Consider the following 16953-nt stretch of genomic DNA (forward strand, 5'->3'; position numbering starts at 1 on the left):
AAATACTAAAAATCTTTGGTGGAAAAAGATATGGACTGTTAGAGAGAAAAATGTTCCTTACTTAAACTAAATCTTTAGTTTTTATTTAATTCGATATAGCATGAGGACATTCGCTGAAAAAGATTTTTTAAACCATATGTATGTAGGTTAGAATCGTTGCGCACTTCTTAGGCCGGCACCTATCCATTATGGTACTACTGTTCAAACGTGTTATATTACTACAAATCTTTTTCGAAAAAAGATACGGATTGATAGTGTGAATATACATTCCTCACTTAAACTAAATCTTTAGTTTTTATTTCGATAGTATAATGATGGGTTCCCTGTTTCTTGTGTGTAAACTCATTATTTCTAGCTTTTAGATCCCATTTCATTAGGAGGGGTTAAACGAATTTTGCTTGACTTAAAGTAACGGCTCATTTTAATCAAATCCATTACTTTGATCAAATAAAACAATGTATGGCTACGGGTAGGGAGGCTACGGCACCCTTTTGTCCCTCCCTGGATCCACCCTTGTTCTTAGAAACACACGCTGCTAAAAGTGATGGCATTTATCACCGAGGCGTGAAAAAAGACAAGCACTGTTAATGAACAGTACTTTACTGAGTCTGCGTACATTTCTTACGATTCCGTTAAGCGAGCACATGTGCAACTTCTTGCAATGTTGGTGGTTCAAATCTTTCGTCTAGAAGTATGCTTTTTTCTCATAGACATAAAACGACATTGTACAAAACCATGCAAATTAATAATGGACGTGAAGATGAGAAGATGCTGTTGCTATGGTTTAGAAGAGGAAACGCATTTTCTCAGAGAAGATGGCGGACGCGGTGTTCACACCCAACCGAAGTTCAACTGAAGGTGAGTGAGAAAAACTTGTAATCTGTTATCCAAGGCAGTTATAAACTTCATTCTTGGTTCCTTTGAAAATCGAACTTGAGAATATAAATCGAACTATATTTTTAAAGAAATAGATTTCAGTTTATTATGAGCTAATATTGTCAATATTTCTTGTATATCTTTGCCATAATTTTAAATCCAGACCCTGCATAACGATAATCATTCATTAGCCTTCATCCACCGTTATCTGGGTTCATTCCCCTTCATTTTGTTTCATTCACCTTCATCTGGGTTCATGGCCCTCATTCACCTTCATGTGGGTTGATTCACCTTCATCCACTTCCATTCATCTTCATGTGGGCTCATTCACCTTCGTTCATGTGGGTTCATTCCCCTTCATTTTGTTTCATTCATCTTCATCCATGTTCATTCATCTTCATGTGGGTTCATTCACCTTCTCATCAAATTAACGTCCATTCATCTTCATGTGGGCTCATTCACCTTTATGTGGGTTCGTTCACCTTCATCCACGTTCATTCATCTTCATGTGGGCTCGTTCAGCTTCATCCATGTTCATTCATCTTCATGTGGGTTCATTCACCTTCATCCACGTTCATTCATCTTCATGTGGGCTCATTCACCTTCATGTGGGTTCATTCACCTTCATGTGGGTTCATTCACCTTCATCTGGGTTCATTCACCTTCATGTGGGTTCATTCACCTTCATGTGGGCTCGTTCACCTTCATGTGGGTTCTTTCACCTTCATCTGGGTTCATTCATCTTCATGTGGGTTCATTCATCTTCATGTAGGTTCATTCCCCTTCATGTGGGTTCATTCCCCTTCATGTGGGTTCATTCACCTTCATGTGGGTTCATTCACCTTTATCTGGGTTCATTCATCTTCATGTGGGTTCATTCACCTTCATCTGGGTTCATTCACCTTCATGTGGGCTCATTCACCTTCATGTGGGTTCATTCACCTTTATCTGGGTTCATTCATCTTCATGTGGGTTCATTACCCTTCATCTGGGTTCATTCACCTTCATGTGGGCTCATTCACCTTCATCTGGGTTCATTCACCTTCATGTGGGCTCGTTCACCTTCATGTGGGCTCGTTCACCTTCATGTGGGTTCATTCACCTTCATGTGGGTTCATTCACCTTTATCTGGGTTCATTCACCTTCATCTGGGTTCATTCCCCTTCATGTGGGTTCATTCCCCTTCATGTGGGTTCATTCCCCTTCATGTGGGTTCATTCACCTTCATCTGGGTTCATTCATCTTCATCTGGGTTCATTCACCTTCATCTGGGTTCATTCACCTTCATGTGGGTTCATTCACCTTCATGTGGGCTCATTCATCTTCATGTGGGTTCATTCACCTTCATCTGGGTTCATTCATCTTCATCTGGATTCATTCACCTTCATGTGGGTTCATTCCCCTTCATGTGGGTTCATTCCCCTTCATGTGGGTTCATTCACCTTCATGTGGGTTCATTCCCCTTCATCTGGGTTCATTCACCTTTATCTGGGTTCATTCACCTTCATGTGGGTTCATTCACCTTTATCTGGGTTCATTCACCTTCATCTGGGTTCATTCACCTTCATCTGGGTTCATTCATCTTCATGTGGGTTCATTCACCTTCATCTGGGTTCATTCATCTTCATCTGGATTCATTCACCTTCATGTGGGTTCATTCCCCTTCATGTGGGTTCATTCCCCTTCATGTGGGTTCATTCACCTTCATGTGGGTTCATTCACCTTCATCTGGGTTCATTCACCTTTATCTGGGTTCATTCCCCTTCATGTGGGTTCATTCCCCTTCATGTGGGTTCATTCACCTTCATGTGGGTTCATTCACCTTCATGTGGGTTCATTCACCTTCATGTGGGTTCATTCACCTTCATGTGGGTTCATTCACCTTCATGTGGGTTCATTCACCTTCATGTGGGTTCATTCACCTTCATGTGGGTTCATTCACCTTCATGTGGGTTCATTCCCCTTCATGTGGGTTCATTCACCTTCATGTGGGCTCATTCACCTTCATGTGGGCTCATTCACCTTCATGTGGGTTCATTCACCTTCATGTGGGTTCATTCATCTTCATGTGGGCTCATTCACCTTCATGTGGGTTCATTCACCTTCATGTGGGCTCATTCACCTTCATGTGGGTTCATTCACCTTCATCTGGGTTCATTCACCTTCATGTGGGTTCATTCACCTTCATGTGGGTTCATTCACCTTCATGTGGGTTCATTCACCTTCATGTGGGTTCATTCCCCTTCATGTGGGTTCATTCACCTTCATGTGGGTTCATTCACCTTCATGTGGGTTCATTCGCCTTCATGTGGGCTCGTTCACTCGTTGAGTGAGTAAAACTTTCCTTGTAATCTGTTATCCAAGGCAGTTATAAACTTCATTCTTGGTTCCTTTGAAAATCGAACTTGAGAATATAAATCGAACTATATTTAATAGTTTTCAGTTTATTATAATCTAATATTGTCAATATTTCTTGTATATCTTTGCCATAATTTTAAATCCAGACCCTACATAACGATAATCATTCATTAGCCTTCATCCACCGTTTTCTGGGTCCATTAGCCTTTCTGGGTTCATTCCCCTTCATTTTATTTCATTCACCTTCATCTGGGTTCATGCATGGCCCTCATTCACCTTCATTTGGGTTCATTAGCCCTCGTTCAGCGTCATCTGGGTTCATTAATTTTCTTTCATTTTGTTTCATTCAGCTTCATCTGGGTTCATAAGCCCTCATTCACCTTCATCTGGGTTCACTCACCTTCATGTAGCCATGTGTTCATTCACCTACATGTGGGCTCATTCACCTTCATCTCTGGGTTCATCCACCCTCATCTGGGTTCATTCATCTTCATGTGGGTTGATTCACCTTCATCCACTTCCATTCATCTTCATGTGGGCTCATTCACCTTCAGTGGGTTCATTCCCCTTCATTTTGTTTCATTTATCTTCATGTTCATTCATCTTCATGTGGGTTCATTCACCTTCTCATCAACGTCCATTCATCTTCATGTGGGCTCATTCACCTTCATGTGGGTTCGTTCACCTTCATCCACGTTCATTCATCTCCATGTGGGCTCGTTCAGCTTCATCCATGTTCATTCATCTTCATGTGGGTTCATTCACCTTCATCTACGTTCATTCATCTTCATGTGGGCTCATTCACCTTCATGTGGGTTCATTCACCTTCATGTGGGTTCATTCACCTTCATCTGGGTTCATTCACCTTCGTCTGGGTTCATTCACCTTCATGTGGGCTCGTTCACCTTCATGTGGGTTCGTTCACCTTCATCTGGGTTCATTCATCTTCATGTGGGTTCATTCATCTTCATGTAGGTTCATTCCCCTTCATGTGGGTTCATTCACCTTCATGTGGGTTCATTCACCTTCATGTGGGTTCATTCACCTTTATCTGGGTTCATTCATCTTCATGTGGGTTCATTCACCTTCATCTGGGTTCATTCACCTTCATGTGGGCTCATTCACCTTCATGTGGGTTCATTCACCTTTATCTGGGTTCATTCATCTTCATGTGGGTTCATTACCCTTCATCTGGGTTCATTCACCTTCATGTGGGCTCATTCACCTTCATCTGGGTTCATTCACCTTCATGTGGGCTCGTTCACCTTCATGTGGGTTCATTCACCTTCATGTGGGTTCATTCACCTTCATGTGGGTTCATTCATCTTCATGTGGGTTCATTCATCTTCATGTAGGTTCATTCCCCTTCATGTGGGTTCATTCCCCTTCATGTGGGTTCATTCACCTTCATGTGGGTTCATTCACCTTCATCTGGGTTCATTCATCTTCATCTGGGTTCATTCACCTTCATGTGGGTTCATTCACCTTCATCTGGGTTCATTCACCTTCATGTGGGTTCATTCATCTTCATGTGGGTTCATTCACCTTCATCTGGGTTCATTCATCTTCATCTGGATTCATTCACCTTCATGTGGGTTCATTCCCCTTCATGTGGGTTCATTCCCCTTCATGTGGGTTCATTCACCTTCATGTGGGTTCATTCACCTTCATCTGGGTTCATTCACCTTTATCTGGGTTCATTCACCTTCATGTGGGTTCATTCACCTTCATGTGGGTTCATTCACCTTCATGTGGGTTCATTCACCTTCATGTGGGTTCATTCACCTTCATGTGGGTTCATTCACCTTCATGTGGGTTCATTCACCTTCATGTGGGTTCATTCACCTTCATGTGGGTTCATTCACCTTCATGTGGGTTCATTCACCTTCATGTGGGTTCATTCCCCTTCATGTGGGTTCATTCACCTTCATGTGGATTCATTCACCTTCATGTGGGCTCATTCACCTTCATGTGGGCTCATTCACCTTCATGTGGGTTCATTCACCTTCATGTGGGTTCATTCATCTTCATGTGGGCTCATTCACCTTCATGTGGGTTCATTCACCTTCATGTGGGCTCATTCACCTTCATGTGGGTTCATTCACCTTCATCTGGGTTCATTCACCTTCATGTGGGTTCATTCACCTTCATGTGGGTTCATTCACCTTCATGTGGGTTCATTCCCCTTCATGTGGGCTCATTCACCTTCATGTGGGTTCATTCACCTTCATGTGGGTTCATTCGCCTTCATGTGGGTTCATTCGCCTTCATGTGGGCTCGTTCACTCGTTGAGTGAGTAAAACTTTCCTTGTAATCTGTTATCCAAGGCAGTCATAAACTTCATTCTTGGTTCCTTTGAAAATCGAACTTGAGAATATAAATCGAACTATATTTAATAGTTTTCAGTTTATTATAATCTAATATTGTCAATATTTCTTGTATATCTTTGCCATAATTTTAAATCCAGACCCTACATAACGATAATCATTCATTAGCCTTCATCCACCGTTTTCTGGGTCCATTAGCCTTTCTGGGTTCATTCCCCTTCATTTTATTTCATTCACCTTCATCTGGGTTCATGCATGGCCCTCATTCACCTTCATTTGGGTTCATTAGCCCTCGTTCAGCGTCATCTGGGTTCATTAATTTTCTTTCATTTTGTTTCATTCAGCTTCATCTGGGTTCATAAGCCCTCATTCACCTTCATCTGGGTTCACTCACCTTCATGTGGCCATGTGTTCATTCACCTACATGTGGGCTCATTCACCTTCATCTCTGGGTTCATCCACCCTCATCTGGGTTCATTCATCTTCATGTGGGTTGATTCACCTTCATCCACTTCCATTCATCTTCATGTGGGCTCATTCACCTTCAGTGGGTTCATTCCCCTTCATTTTGTTTCATTTATCTTCATGTTCATTCATCTTCATGTGGGTTCATTCACCTTCTCATCAACGTCCATTCATCTTCATGTGGGCTCATTCACCTTCATGTGGGTTCGTTCACCTTCATCCACGTTCATTCATCTCCATGTGGGCTCGTTCAGCTTCATCCATGTTCATTCATCTTCATGTGGGTTCATTCACCTTCATCTACGTTCATTCATCTTCATGTGGGCTCATTCACCTTCATGTGGGTTCATTCACCTTCATGTGGGTTCATTCACCTTTATCTGGGTTCATTCACCTTCGTCTGGGTTCATTCACCTTCATGTGGGCTCGTTCACCTTCATGTGGGTTCATTCATCTTCATGTGGATTCAAATAGCCTTCATTCACTTTCATCAGGGTTAATTAGCCTTCATTCACTGTCACCTGGGTTCATTAGCCTTCATACACCTTCATCTGGGTTCATTAGCCTTCATTCGCTGTCATCTGGGTTCATTAGCCTTCATTCACCTTCATCTGGGTTCATTCACCTTCATCTGGGTTCATTCACCTTTATTTATGTTGATTCGCGTCACCTTTAAATCCATGTTCATTCACCTACATTTACAACACCTTTGTCTGTTATTATTATAGTCTCATAACAACATTGTACGAAACATGCAAATAATGGACGTGAAGATGAAAAGATGAAAAGATGAAACCAAAGTTCATCTCAAATGAGTGAGTAAAACTTGTAGTTTGTTATCCAAGGCAGACGTTATAAACATCCATTCTGTGCTCCTTTTAAAGTCCAACATGAGATTGCCATTCTCATTGCCATAATTTACTTGAGCCTACCCATTGATAGTTTCTATATTCAATAATCAGTATTAATTTTCATCAATGTTATAAACAAAGAAGCTGTACATGTTTGCAAAGTACAGTTTGAAAATCACTTAATTGCGTAAACATGAAGCATAGTTTCAGAGATACCGCATTAGCCAAAGTTTTTCTTCATTTAGGTTCATTAGCCTACATTCACCTTCATCTGGGTTCAAAGCCTACATTTGCCTTCATCTGGGTTCATTCGCCTTCATCTGGGTTCATTAGATCTAGCCTAATACATTTACATTCATCTGGGCTCGTTACAGCCTTCATCTTGGTTCATTAGCCTTCATTCACCTTTATTTTGGTTCATTACCCTACGTTCTCCTTCATCTGGATTCATTACTTCATTTACCTTCTTCTGGTTCCATTTCTTTATTCACATTCATCTGGGTACATTGGCCTTCATCTGGGTTCATTAATCATGGGTTCATTACCCAATTCACATTCATCTGGGTACATTAACCTGCATCTGGGTTCATTAATCAGGTACAGCAAAGCATATTGAAAAGTGGGGGGACTGGCACTTGAAAATTAAGCATATATAGTAGCTCAATCATTACTTGATTCACATTCATCTGGGTACATTAACCTGCATCTGGGTTCATTAATCAGGGACAGCAAAGCATATTGAAAAGTGGGGGGACTGGCACTTGAAAATTAAGCATATATAGTAGCTCAATCAAATTTCGGGAAAAAACGTTTCTTATTCAAATTCGTATTTTTGGCGCAAAAAGTGGGAGAAGGGGGGACTGCAGCCCCCCTGGCTCTGCGGTCCCTGTTAATGTTAAACTTCATCTAGGTTCATTCACCTTCATCTGGGCTCATAAGCCTTCATCTGGCATGGGTACATTCACCTTCATTTAGCCTTCATTTAGGTTCATTTAGTCTTCATTTGGTTTCTTAGCCTTTATTGGGTTTCATTTTGGTCCATTTAGAATTTCACGTGGCTGTTTATTTGATAATCATTCCACTCACTCTTGCTGTACAGTACATGCTCATAACTAGTTTATGTACAACTTGAGTTGATGAAATAAAGGTTTGCAGGGAGAATATAATATGTATCAAATTGCCCCTGCAACCCTTTATTTCATTAACTTAATATATTATAATCCCCTTGCACTCTAATATATTTTCCCCTGTATTTCTATAAATTAGCTCTTTAGCCCAAATCTTTCCTGTAAGATTGCAAAGCTGCCCCTGGCTTTGAGACACTTGGGAATTGCCCTAAATTCACTATGACATCACTGCTTGTTTATGTGGGGGATAGAATTACCAAATCCAATAGAAAATTCAACAAAATTTGCTCCTAGCGAAACAGTTTAATCTAAATTGGCCTGGTTTTCAGATATGTGTTAATATGTACTAAACAATATTCTGAGCGTTTGCTGGCTATTCTACTTCTCTTTGTGGATTGATACGGGTTTTAGAACAATTTTCGGTGAATTTGCGTTGATATGACCCTGTCCAATGACCATGATCCTTTGCGTTTAACCAATAGATTGCAGTTGAAGATTGTTTTGATGTGACGTCATAGTGAATTAGGGCAATTGGTCCAGGGCTAAATGTGGTATAAGTCCCTGAAAAACAATGGAAACTGAGGCATGTGAAGAATAATATTTGACAGTCTGTTTTGTTTTAATTGTAGAACTGTACGGCCGTACCATCATATCTATGGATGTGAGTGTGACATAGATGGATATCACTCAGGATGTACTAGGAATTAAGGTACTATAGTAGTTTTACTATATATATCTTTTTCTCCTATTCCAATTATACTCCAAATCGAAATACAGTTTGGTGACCAATTTCAATTACTATTTCCTGGGAAACACAAAAGCATTTTCACATGTAAGAGAGACTAGTCTCAGTCCACAACAATTATTCAAATTGGTCACCATATTCCCATTGTATGCTTCATAAAATTACAAAAATTATGTGTTCAAAGATTCAGTTTATTATTCAACATTTGGTTTCCATCTTCCTTTAAAGCTCACATTGATCAATGAAAATAAACATTGTAAACTTCAACTGCTTGCAGTATGTACCTCAAACATTAATGCAATTCTCAAAGGAAGATGGAAAACAAACATCAATAATAAACTTACTGAAACTTTGAACCTTGGTAGAATGTAGCACAAGTGAGTTGGACTTTAATAAGATTCTGTACATTCTATTCTTTTTACAGATTTCAAGTGTCATCCTATTCAGCTGACTATGGGCAGGAAGTTTTTGATAATAAAAGTAAGTAACGTTTACATTCATATTTTTTGAGTGACTTCTTAGAGTGAAGGCATTTAACCCGTGAAATAAAAATTATTAGTCAATGTGTAATACATGTAGTCAAATAGACAAAAGAAAAACAATGGAAATGAGATCTACTAATTTGTGTTAGTCTAACATCTATTTCACGGGTTTAGTGACTTCACTCTAGTCAAATAGACACAAAAGAAAACAATGGAATTAGGGTCTACTAATGTGTATTAGTCTAATACTGTATCTATTGCACGGGTTTAATGACTTCACTTTACCACTGTTTTCATTGCTAAGTGCTGATCGAGACAACAGTTGCAATAATCAGAGTATATAAAGGTAACTTAACGATTTATTTTATTGATGGCAGTCTATTGCCCAAATTTCCTGTCACAACTGTTGTCTCAATCAACTACACAAAGATGGCCGCCATGATTTTTTATTTCAACTCTCTTGGCGATTAATAGCAATGAAAACAGTGGTGAAATGGAACAACAGCCTTTATTCTGAATACTTGTTATAATGATTAAATATTTTTCTTTTCTTACTCGAGGTGACACTTCATGCAATAGATGATAATGGTGCTAGTATGGACGACATTGAATGCAAGATTGATCTTTAATTGGCAGTTGAAGTGCATGTGAAGCCAACATCAGCGATGACAAACAAAGAATTACCACACCATCTGAGTCAAGTAGTAGGGGCTGGCAGGTAGTTATTAGTGTTTAAGGTAGTTGGGGGCATCAGGTAGATGTCTGCCTGTCTGTCTGCCTGACATCAGGCAGGCAGGTAGCGGGGGATGTCAGACAGACAGGTTTAAGTTAGTGGGGGGTGTCTTATGCCTGACACCCCCCATTACCTTAAACCTGAGTCCCCCCACTTCCTGTCTGCCTAACAACAGGCAGATAGGCAGTGGGGGGCGTCAGGCAGACAGGTTTAAGTTAGTGGGGGGTGTCTTATGCTTGACACCCCCCACTAACTTAAACCTGAGGCCCCCCACTTCCTGTCTGCCTAACAACAGGCAGAAAGGCAGTGGGGGGCGTCAGGCAGACAGGTTTAAGTTAATGGGGGGTGTCTTATGGCTGACACCCCCCACTACCTTAAACATGACGCCCCCCACTTCCTGTCTGCCTAACAAGAGGCAGACAGGCAGTGGGGATGTTAGGCAGACAAGCAATAGGAGAATAGTCAGACAGGGATTATGGGATAGGTAGAAGAATAGGATTAAACACTTCATACTATTAGGTACTTTATTTCATACTATTAAGTACTATTATTCATACTATTAGGGACTATACTTTATACTATCAATTATTAATATAGCTACAGACGGTTCAAATAAACAGACTTTATTCTTTTTGTTCTTACTGTTGTTGCATTCAAGAATTATCACTGAGACCCCTAGACCCGTCTGCCATCATGGTGTACAGGTAAATGTTCTGTTCCCCCCTATTCTGTGTCCTGTGGGGTGAGATGTTAACACCCCACAGGACACAGAATAGGGGGGAGCAGAACATTTACCTGTACACCATGATGGCAAAGGGGTCTAATTGATCATTCTAAAAAATGATCAATTAGACCCCTTCACCATCATGGTGTACAAGTAAATGGTCTGTTCCCCCTATTCTACGTCCTGTTAGTTGCCCTGTGGGACACTTACAAGGTACCCCACAGGACACCTAACAGGACAAAGGGAACAGAACATTCCCCTGTACACCATGATGTTCAAAGGGTCCAATAGGACACTTCCATGATGGCGTCATTTTACTACCACTATCAAAAATGCATTTCCTCGTGAGAACAGTAAGACAATTGCTGCTAATTAACTGACAAGATAAAGTATGCAAGGGATTCTGGTAGTGGTAGTAAATGACGCCATTATGCAAGTGTCCTATTGGCCATTCTTAAGTTAAGGAGAAAACAGGATTGAGTTAACATTGCAACAGCCCTAAAATGCACTGCAATGCCAAGTCCACTCTTTTCTCCTCAACCTAAGAATGATTGATAACGTTTTCCACGGTTACTTAAGATAAATATCGCAAAGCAGGTAGGATCAATTTTTGGAAAAATATGTAAACAAAATCTTGAGATAAAGATTATTATAAGTGGTAAGACCACAGTTGTTTCAAGAATTCAAAACAACAAGACTACAAACGTGTTGCAACCGTGGAAAAAACGCTACTGTTTTAGCCTAAACCTTTTTTGGTCAAATACCCAGTTATATGTTAAAAAACAAATTTGAAATTAGGTTGAAAAAAGTGAATTAGTCGTCACTGTTTTTGGTTTTCAAAACCAGTTCTTTTCACTACTAGTGGACTATTACATAACGATACATGGGACACATGATTACTCCAGATGTTCAATTTTTTGAAAAATATCTAGAAAACACTATTGCCAAAAGGAAGATCTTTCCCTTTTCAAAAAAAATTATTTTAAGACTTTTTTTAGTTTCAGACAAAAAAGCACAAAATTATTTTTAAATGAACAAAGGTGTTGCTGAGATGATGGGAACTGTAATCACAACATGCTCTGAATACATGATATGTATATACAAACTGAGATGCATTCGATTCATTGCTTGCCGCAAACTTCATGATCAAATAGCTTGCTGTGTGTCGCTGATAGTCCAAAAAAGAAATATTGATTTATCAACTTTTAACTATACTTTGTGTTTTTCAGAAAACCACAAACTTTTGCACACTTATTCTCCCAAGGTATTCAACTCATTTCAGGAAAATGTGGTCAGTCGGTTCACGCTATTGAACTAAAAAAGCGTCTCAATTATTCATTTAGGCTGCATTCATAACGTATGGCAGAGGAGGGGGGGGCAGGTGAAAATTTGAAATGTCCAGAATAATTCTTAACACCCCCCCTTAAAGTCATGCAAAAAAATACAATCCCCCCTAAGCAAGGCTTGTAGCTTTTTCCAAAAATTGTGATTCCCCCTGTTTTTCTGATAAAAATTTGCTCATCCCCCCTTTTTCCTACCAAAATTTTCCCGATCCCCCCTCTGCCATACATTATGAATGCAGCCTTAAGGTCTTTGTTCACAACAAAATCATTCTTTTCCGTGAGAACCCAAGTAAAAATAATTTTTCAAAATAACAAAAGTGCCAAAAAGAAAATTAGAGACAAGCTTTTTTAGATCAACACCTTAATCCGTTTACGCAAAGCAGTGGGAGAATAAGTTGCACTTTGAAACTCAATTTTCTGAGATACCTACGAAATAAACGAAAAATTGCAGAGATAAACTTAAAAATTTCAGTTACTACGCTTTCAGAAAATGACCTAATTGTGTCCCATGTAACCTTAAAGACCACTAGTAGCTTAGCCAATCAGAATACAGAATTTGTTAATGACCAATAATAGTAGGTTTAGACTAAAATGGTGTAAATTATAAAATTCTAAAATGTTGACACCTGAGTCCTTTGATAGTGAAATAGATCCATAGTAGGCATAACTGCTGTAATCATTGTTGCTTTCCTCTTGAGGCATAACACTGGCCTGGTAGGAGAATGTATATGTCTTGCTAACATCAGAATATGACTTGCTTTGCTAGAAAAATAAGAAAATGAATAGTTATTGAACTATATAGAACCATAAAAATCTATGTGACAAAGAAGCTTTAGTCAATGAAAATAAAAAGGTCCGACCCTACACAAAAGTTTAATTTGTAAGGATGACCCTCTGAAGTCCCAGCATACTACACTGTACAGTATATCATATTCACAATTGGAATATTATTAATTCATATTATCATGGATTGAAACTAACATTGAATAAGCCAAAATGAAGGTGAATGAACATACATAAGGGTGAATGAACCAAGATGAAGGTGAATAAAATAAAGTAAGTTGAATGAACCCAGATGAATGAACTTAAGGTGACTGGCTATGTTTGGAATTAAATTAAACTTTTAAAAAAATTTGATTTTTCAAAGTGAAATTTACAGTGTGACTACTCCAACCAAATCCACCTCAACAAATTTTCCACAAATTATCCAATAGTGTTTGAGTATTTAGACAATAGATTAGCAGCAAATTTTGAATTTAAATATTCTTCCATTGTTCCGGTTGGTAAAACTAAATGATGAAGAGGAGCTTGTAATATGTTTTCTTCGCAAATTATTGATTTGTGTCATCAAAGATATAGAAAAATAGTAATGTACGACTTCAAATACGACAGGAAAGCAAATTAGAGACCGTATAAAACACAGTCTTTATGATTACAGTTTGTTTCTTCCAGACAAAGATATTAGCAGGCTGAAACTGTTAGATCTTATCACCATGTTGCACGTTTATATTCGACAACAAAGGTGCCGGCAGTCTTGAAGCCATGTAAACCCATGGTTATTTGTCCGATTTGTAGCAATTCTATTGTTCAGATTCCTACTTTTGATTGGCTAATTTGTGGAAAATTTGTCAAGGTGGCTTTGGTTGGAGTAGTCGCACTGTAATGCTTATTCAAAATATGAAAATAAAAATGGGTTGTCCAGAGATAATCAGCATTTAATGCATGCCTACATGTACATGTGAGTTTTTGAAGCAAAAATTGTGCCACTGGAAGTAATCAGGAAAAACTTGCAAGAAAATAGTTCTTTGCAGACCATAAAGTTGCACAAATGGCTGCTAGTGAATTATTCTATAAAACATGTACAACATGGATATTCTTGACAAAAAGACAGTGAAATACATTGATTTGTCATATTTCTTTCTTTCAGTGCCCGCAAAAATCTCAAAGTTGAACAAAATTTTTTACAAAAATCTGAAAGAAATTTGCAAAATTCATGGGTTTTGCCCTCTTGAAATGTGTATGGTTTTTTCAATGAAATCATAAAGACTATTCAGGGGTTTTTGACAACGCTCACATCTTTGGATCAAAAAGAACGTTCAAAAGTAGGCTGTCACCTTAAATATACAGGAATGAAGACTAATAAACCCAAATCAAGGTGAATAAACTTGGTTGAAGGAGTCTAGATGAAAGTGAATGAACCCAGATGAAGATGAATGAACCCAGATGAAAGTGAATGAGCCTAGATGAAAGCGAATGAACCCACATGAAAGTAAATGAATCCACATGAAAGGGAATGAAATCAAAAAAATGCTAATGAACCCAAATGAAAGTGAATGATTAACCCAGATGAAATTGAAAGAACCTAGATGAAAGTGAATAAACCCACATAAAAGCAAATGAACCCACATGAAAGGGAATGAACCAAAATTAAAATGAATGAAGACAAATGAGCCCAGATGAAGGTGTATGAACCCAGACAAAGGTTAAAAAACCTAACAAGAAAAATGAAGGTAAATGAAATGAAATGAAGATGAATAAAGGCTAATGAACCCAGATGAAGGTGAATGAACCCGGATGAAGGTGACCAAAATGTTATTAAACCCAAGTGAAGACAAATGTAAGCTACAGTAATGGACCCAAATGAAGGGTGAACTAAGCTATATGGTGAATGATCATGTGCTGATGCTATTCCGTGTACTACCATTTTGCAAGCATGGAATGTGAAAATTTTTACTGTTTATTTATGTTTTGAAACGATTGGTTGTCTTGACACTTAGATGTGGTTTTGGGCATGCAGTCTAGACTTTGAGTGTCAAAGGTCTTGGTATTACAAACCATAAGCTCCAAAGTGTAAACTAGTTCTTTCAAATAGTTCTAGGTTATAATAGAAAACACATTCAGATGCAAGTCTGTCAGCTTGTTCTTGTATGATCTTGCGTATATGAGCAATTTATCATCGCTTGTATGTTTGACATTCAAGCTCTGGAATACCCGACCAAAACCACATCTAAGTGGACAAATTCCCATTCCACACTTGCTTGGAAATGGTAGCAAGAGCACAGACCATAGAAAAGAGACCTTAATTTGCTAATTACAAGTTTTACTCACTCGCCTGCAGATGATCTTTGGTTGGGTGCGAGCACTAGGTCTGCCATCTTCTTTGAGAAAATGATTTTCAACTCACAGCAACAGCATCTTCTTGTCTTCACGTCCATTAATTGCATGTTTTTGGGCAATGTTGTTATGAGACTATGGAAAAGAAAGCATTTCTTTGTGAACAAACTTCAGTTAAACCTTAAGTTTATTTAGAATTTGCACATGTGGTCGTTTAGTCATGGAGAATCATGGGATCTGGAACTCGTGTTCTCAAGATTAAATTTGAAAAGGAACCAAGAGTGGAACTTTTGAAATAACTGCCTTGGATAACAGACTACAAGTTTAAATACTCACTCACCTGCAATGAACTTAGGTTGGGTGTGGCACACGTCCGCCATCTTTTTGAGAAACCACAACTCACTCACAGCAACAGTATCTTCTCATCTTCACGTCCATTATTTGCAAGTTTCTTTTATAGAATGTCGTTATGAAACTATGAAGCAAAAATTAAAAAACATAAGCTTATTTCTAGTTGAACAAACTACAGTAAGCTTAACTTTATCACGAATTTGCACATGTGGTCGTTTTATAGTCATGGAAAAATCATGGGATCTGGAACTCGTGTTCTCAAGTTTGATTTTGAACGGAACCAAGAGTGGAAGTTTTGATATAAAAACAGACTACGAGTTCAACTCACTCACCTTCAGTTGAAATTTGGTTTGGCGTGACGTCCGCCATCTTCTCTGAGGAAATTATTTTCCTCTACGACTCAAAGCAACAGTATCTTCTCATTTAAGTTTGCGGCCATTATTTGCATGGTTTCGTATAATGTCGTTTTAAGACTATCAAAAAAATGAAAGACTATTTCTAGGCGAAAGATCCAACAAGAGTATCGTCAATGCACGAAGTAGCACATGTGCTCCTCCTATCGTTCCTCTTGTCGTTTGGTTATGGAGCATCATGGGGTCTGGAACCTAGTTTACATACAAGAGACAGGGATCCCATTACGAACTAATTTCGTTCATTCGTTCCACTCTCCTTCCCATATAGCCTGACCTGCGTTGTTGCCAGCCAGCAGTTTACAAAACTGAAGAGAAAACAAAAAAAATTGATAAATTAAGAAAGATACAAGTTTATCAATTTCTGACTTTCACCATTTTGTTTTTATTTTTTTAAGTACAAAAACAAAATGGCAGTTTTGGCAATTGCAAGGCCACAGGCGTCCCGGACTCTGAGTTCGTGGATTGGGTGATGGGCTTCCTGTGGCGTTTATGGGTTTTTTAAATTCCCCCTTCGACTATATCAGGGCTGTCAACTCTCCCGGATTAGCCGGGAGTCTCCAGATTTTGGGCCGTATCTCCCGGTCTCCAGATTAGAGTCTCAAATCTCCCGGATAATCGCCGAAGCTGACCATTTCTTGTGAGACTCGACTTTCACAACCATAAAATCCAATTATTTTATGTTGTTTGCGTTGTCTTACATCGCTAACAAAATCAAAACGTTCCTCATAAACTGTTATTGCAAGCAGGCCATTGTAATGTAAGCGAAAATCTGATTGGTCAGAAATAAACCAATCACATCAAATGTCACAAAGGGAAAGGTGTCTTTTCGCACGCTTTTTGACGCGCTGTGACGTCATGTCCCTTACCTATCAATTCTCCAGATTTGAATATCTCGGGGGTTGACAGCCCTGTATATGTTCCGTATACCGTATTAAAATAGTGTAATACTTACAATCCTCTAATTGTGCTTCATTTTGTCATTCTATGCATTTTATTTGGGTGGTGAATACTCGCTCCCTCATGCACTAAGGGGGGTGGGAGGTG

General features: G+C 39.0%; 2 long non-coding RNA genes across 2 annotated transcripts; one reads left to right on the top strand and one right to left on the bottom strand.

The window, feature by feature from the left end:
• The first annotated feature begins 768 nt into the window (after window positions 1-768).
• Window positions 769-8707, top strand: LOC116294490 (uncharacterized). Its single transcript, XR_004196928.2, has 3 exons — window positions 769-858; window positions 6755-6841; window positions 8634-8707. It is a non-coding gene; the product is annotated as an uncharacterized LOC116294490 (long non-coding RNA).
• Window positions 8708-10571: 1864 nt separating this feature from the next.
• Window positions 10572-16061, bottom strand: LOC116294481 (uncharacterized). The gene is made up of 4 exons (XR_004196927.2): window positions 15829-16061; window positions 15486-15620; window positions 15140-15280; window positions 10572-12793 (listed from the first exon to the last, which is right to left on the bottom strand). It is a non-coding gene; the product is annotated as an uncharacterized LOC116294481 (long non-coding RNA).
• Between the last annotated feature and the right edge of the window lie 892 nt (window positions 16062-16953).

The sequence above is a fragment of the Actinia tenebrosa genome, unplaced genomic scaffold (genome assembly GCF_029948245.1).
Source record: "Actinia tenebrosa isolate PJP-AT-01 unplaced genomic scaffold, QUT_ActTen_1.0 PGA_scaffold3__52_contigs__length_22856419, whole genome shotgun sequence".
Taxonomy (NCBI): domain Eukaryota; kingdom Metazoa; phylum Cnidaria; class Anthozoa; order Actiniaria; family Actiniidae; genus Actinia; species Actinia tenebrosa.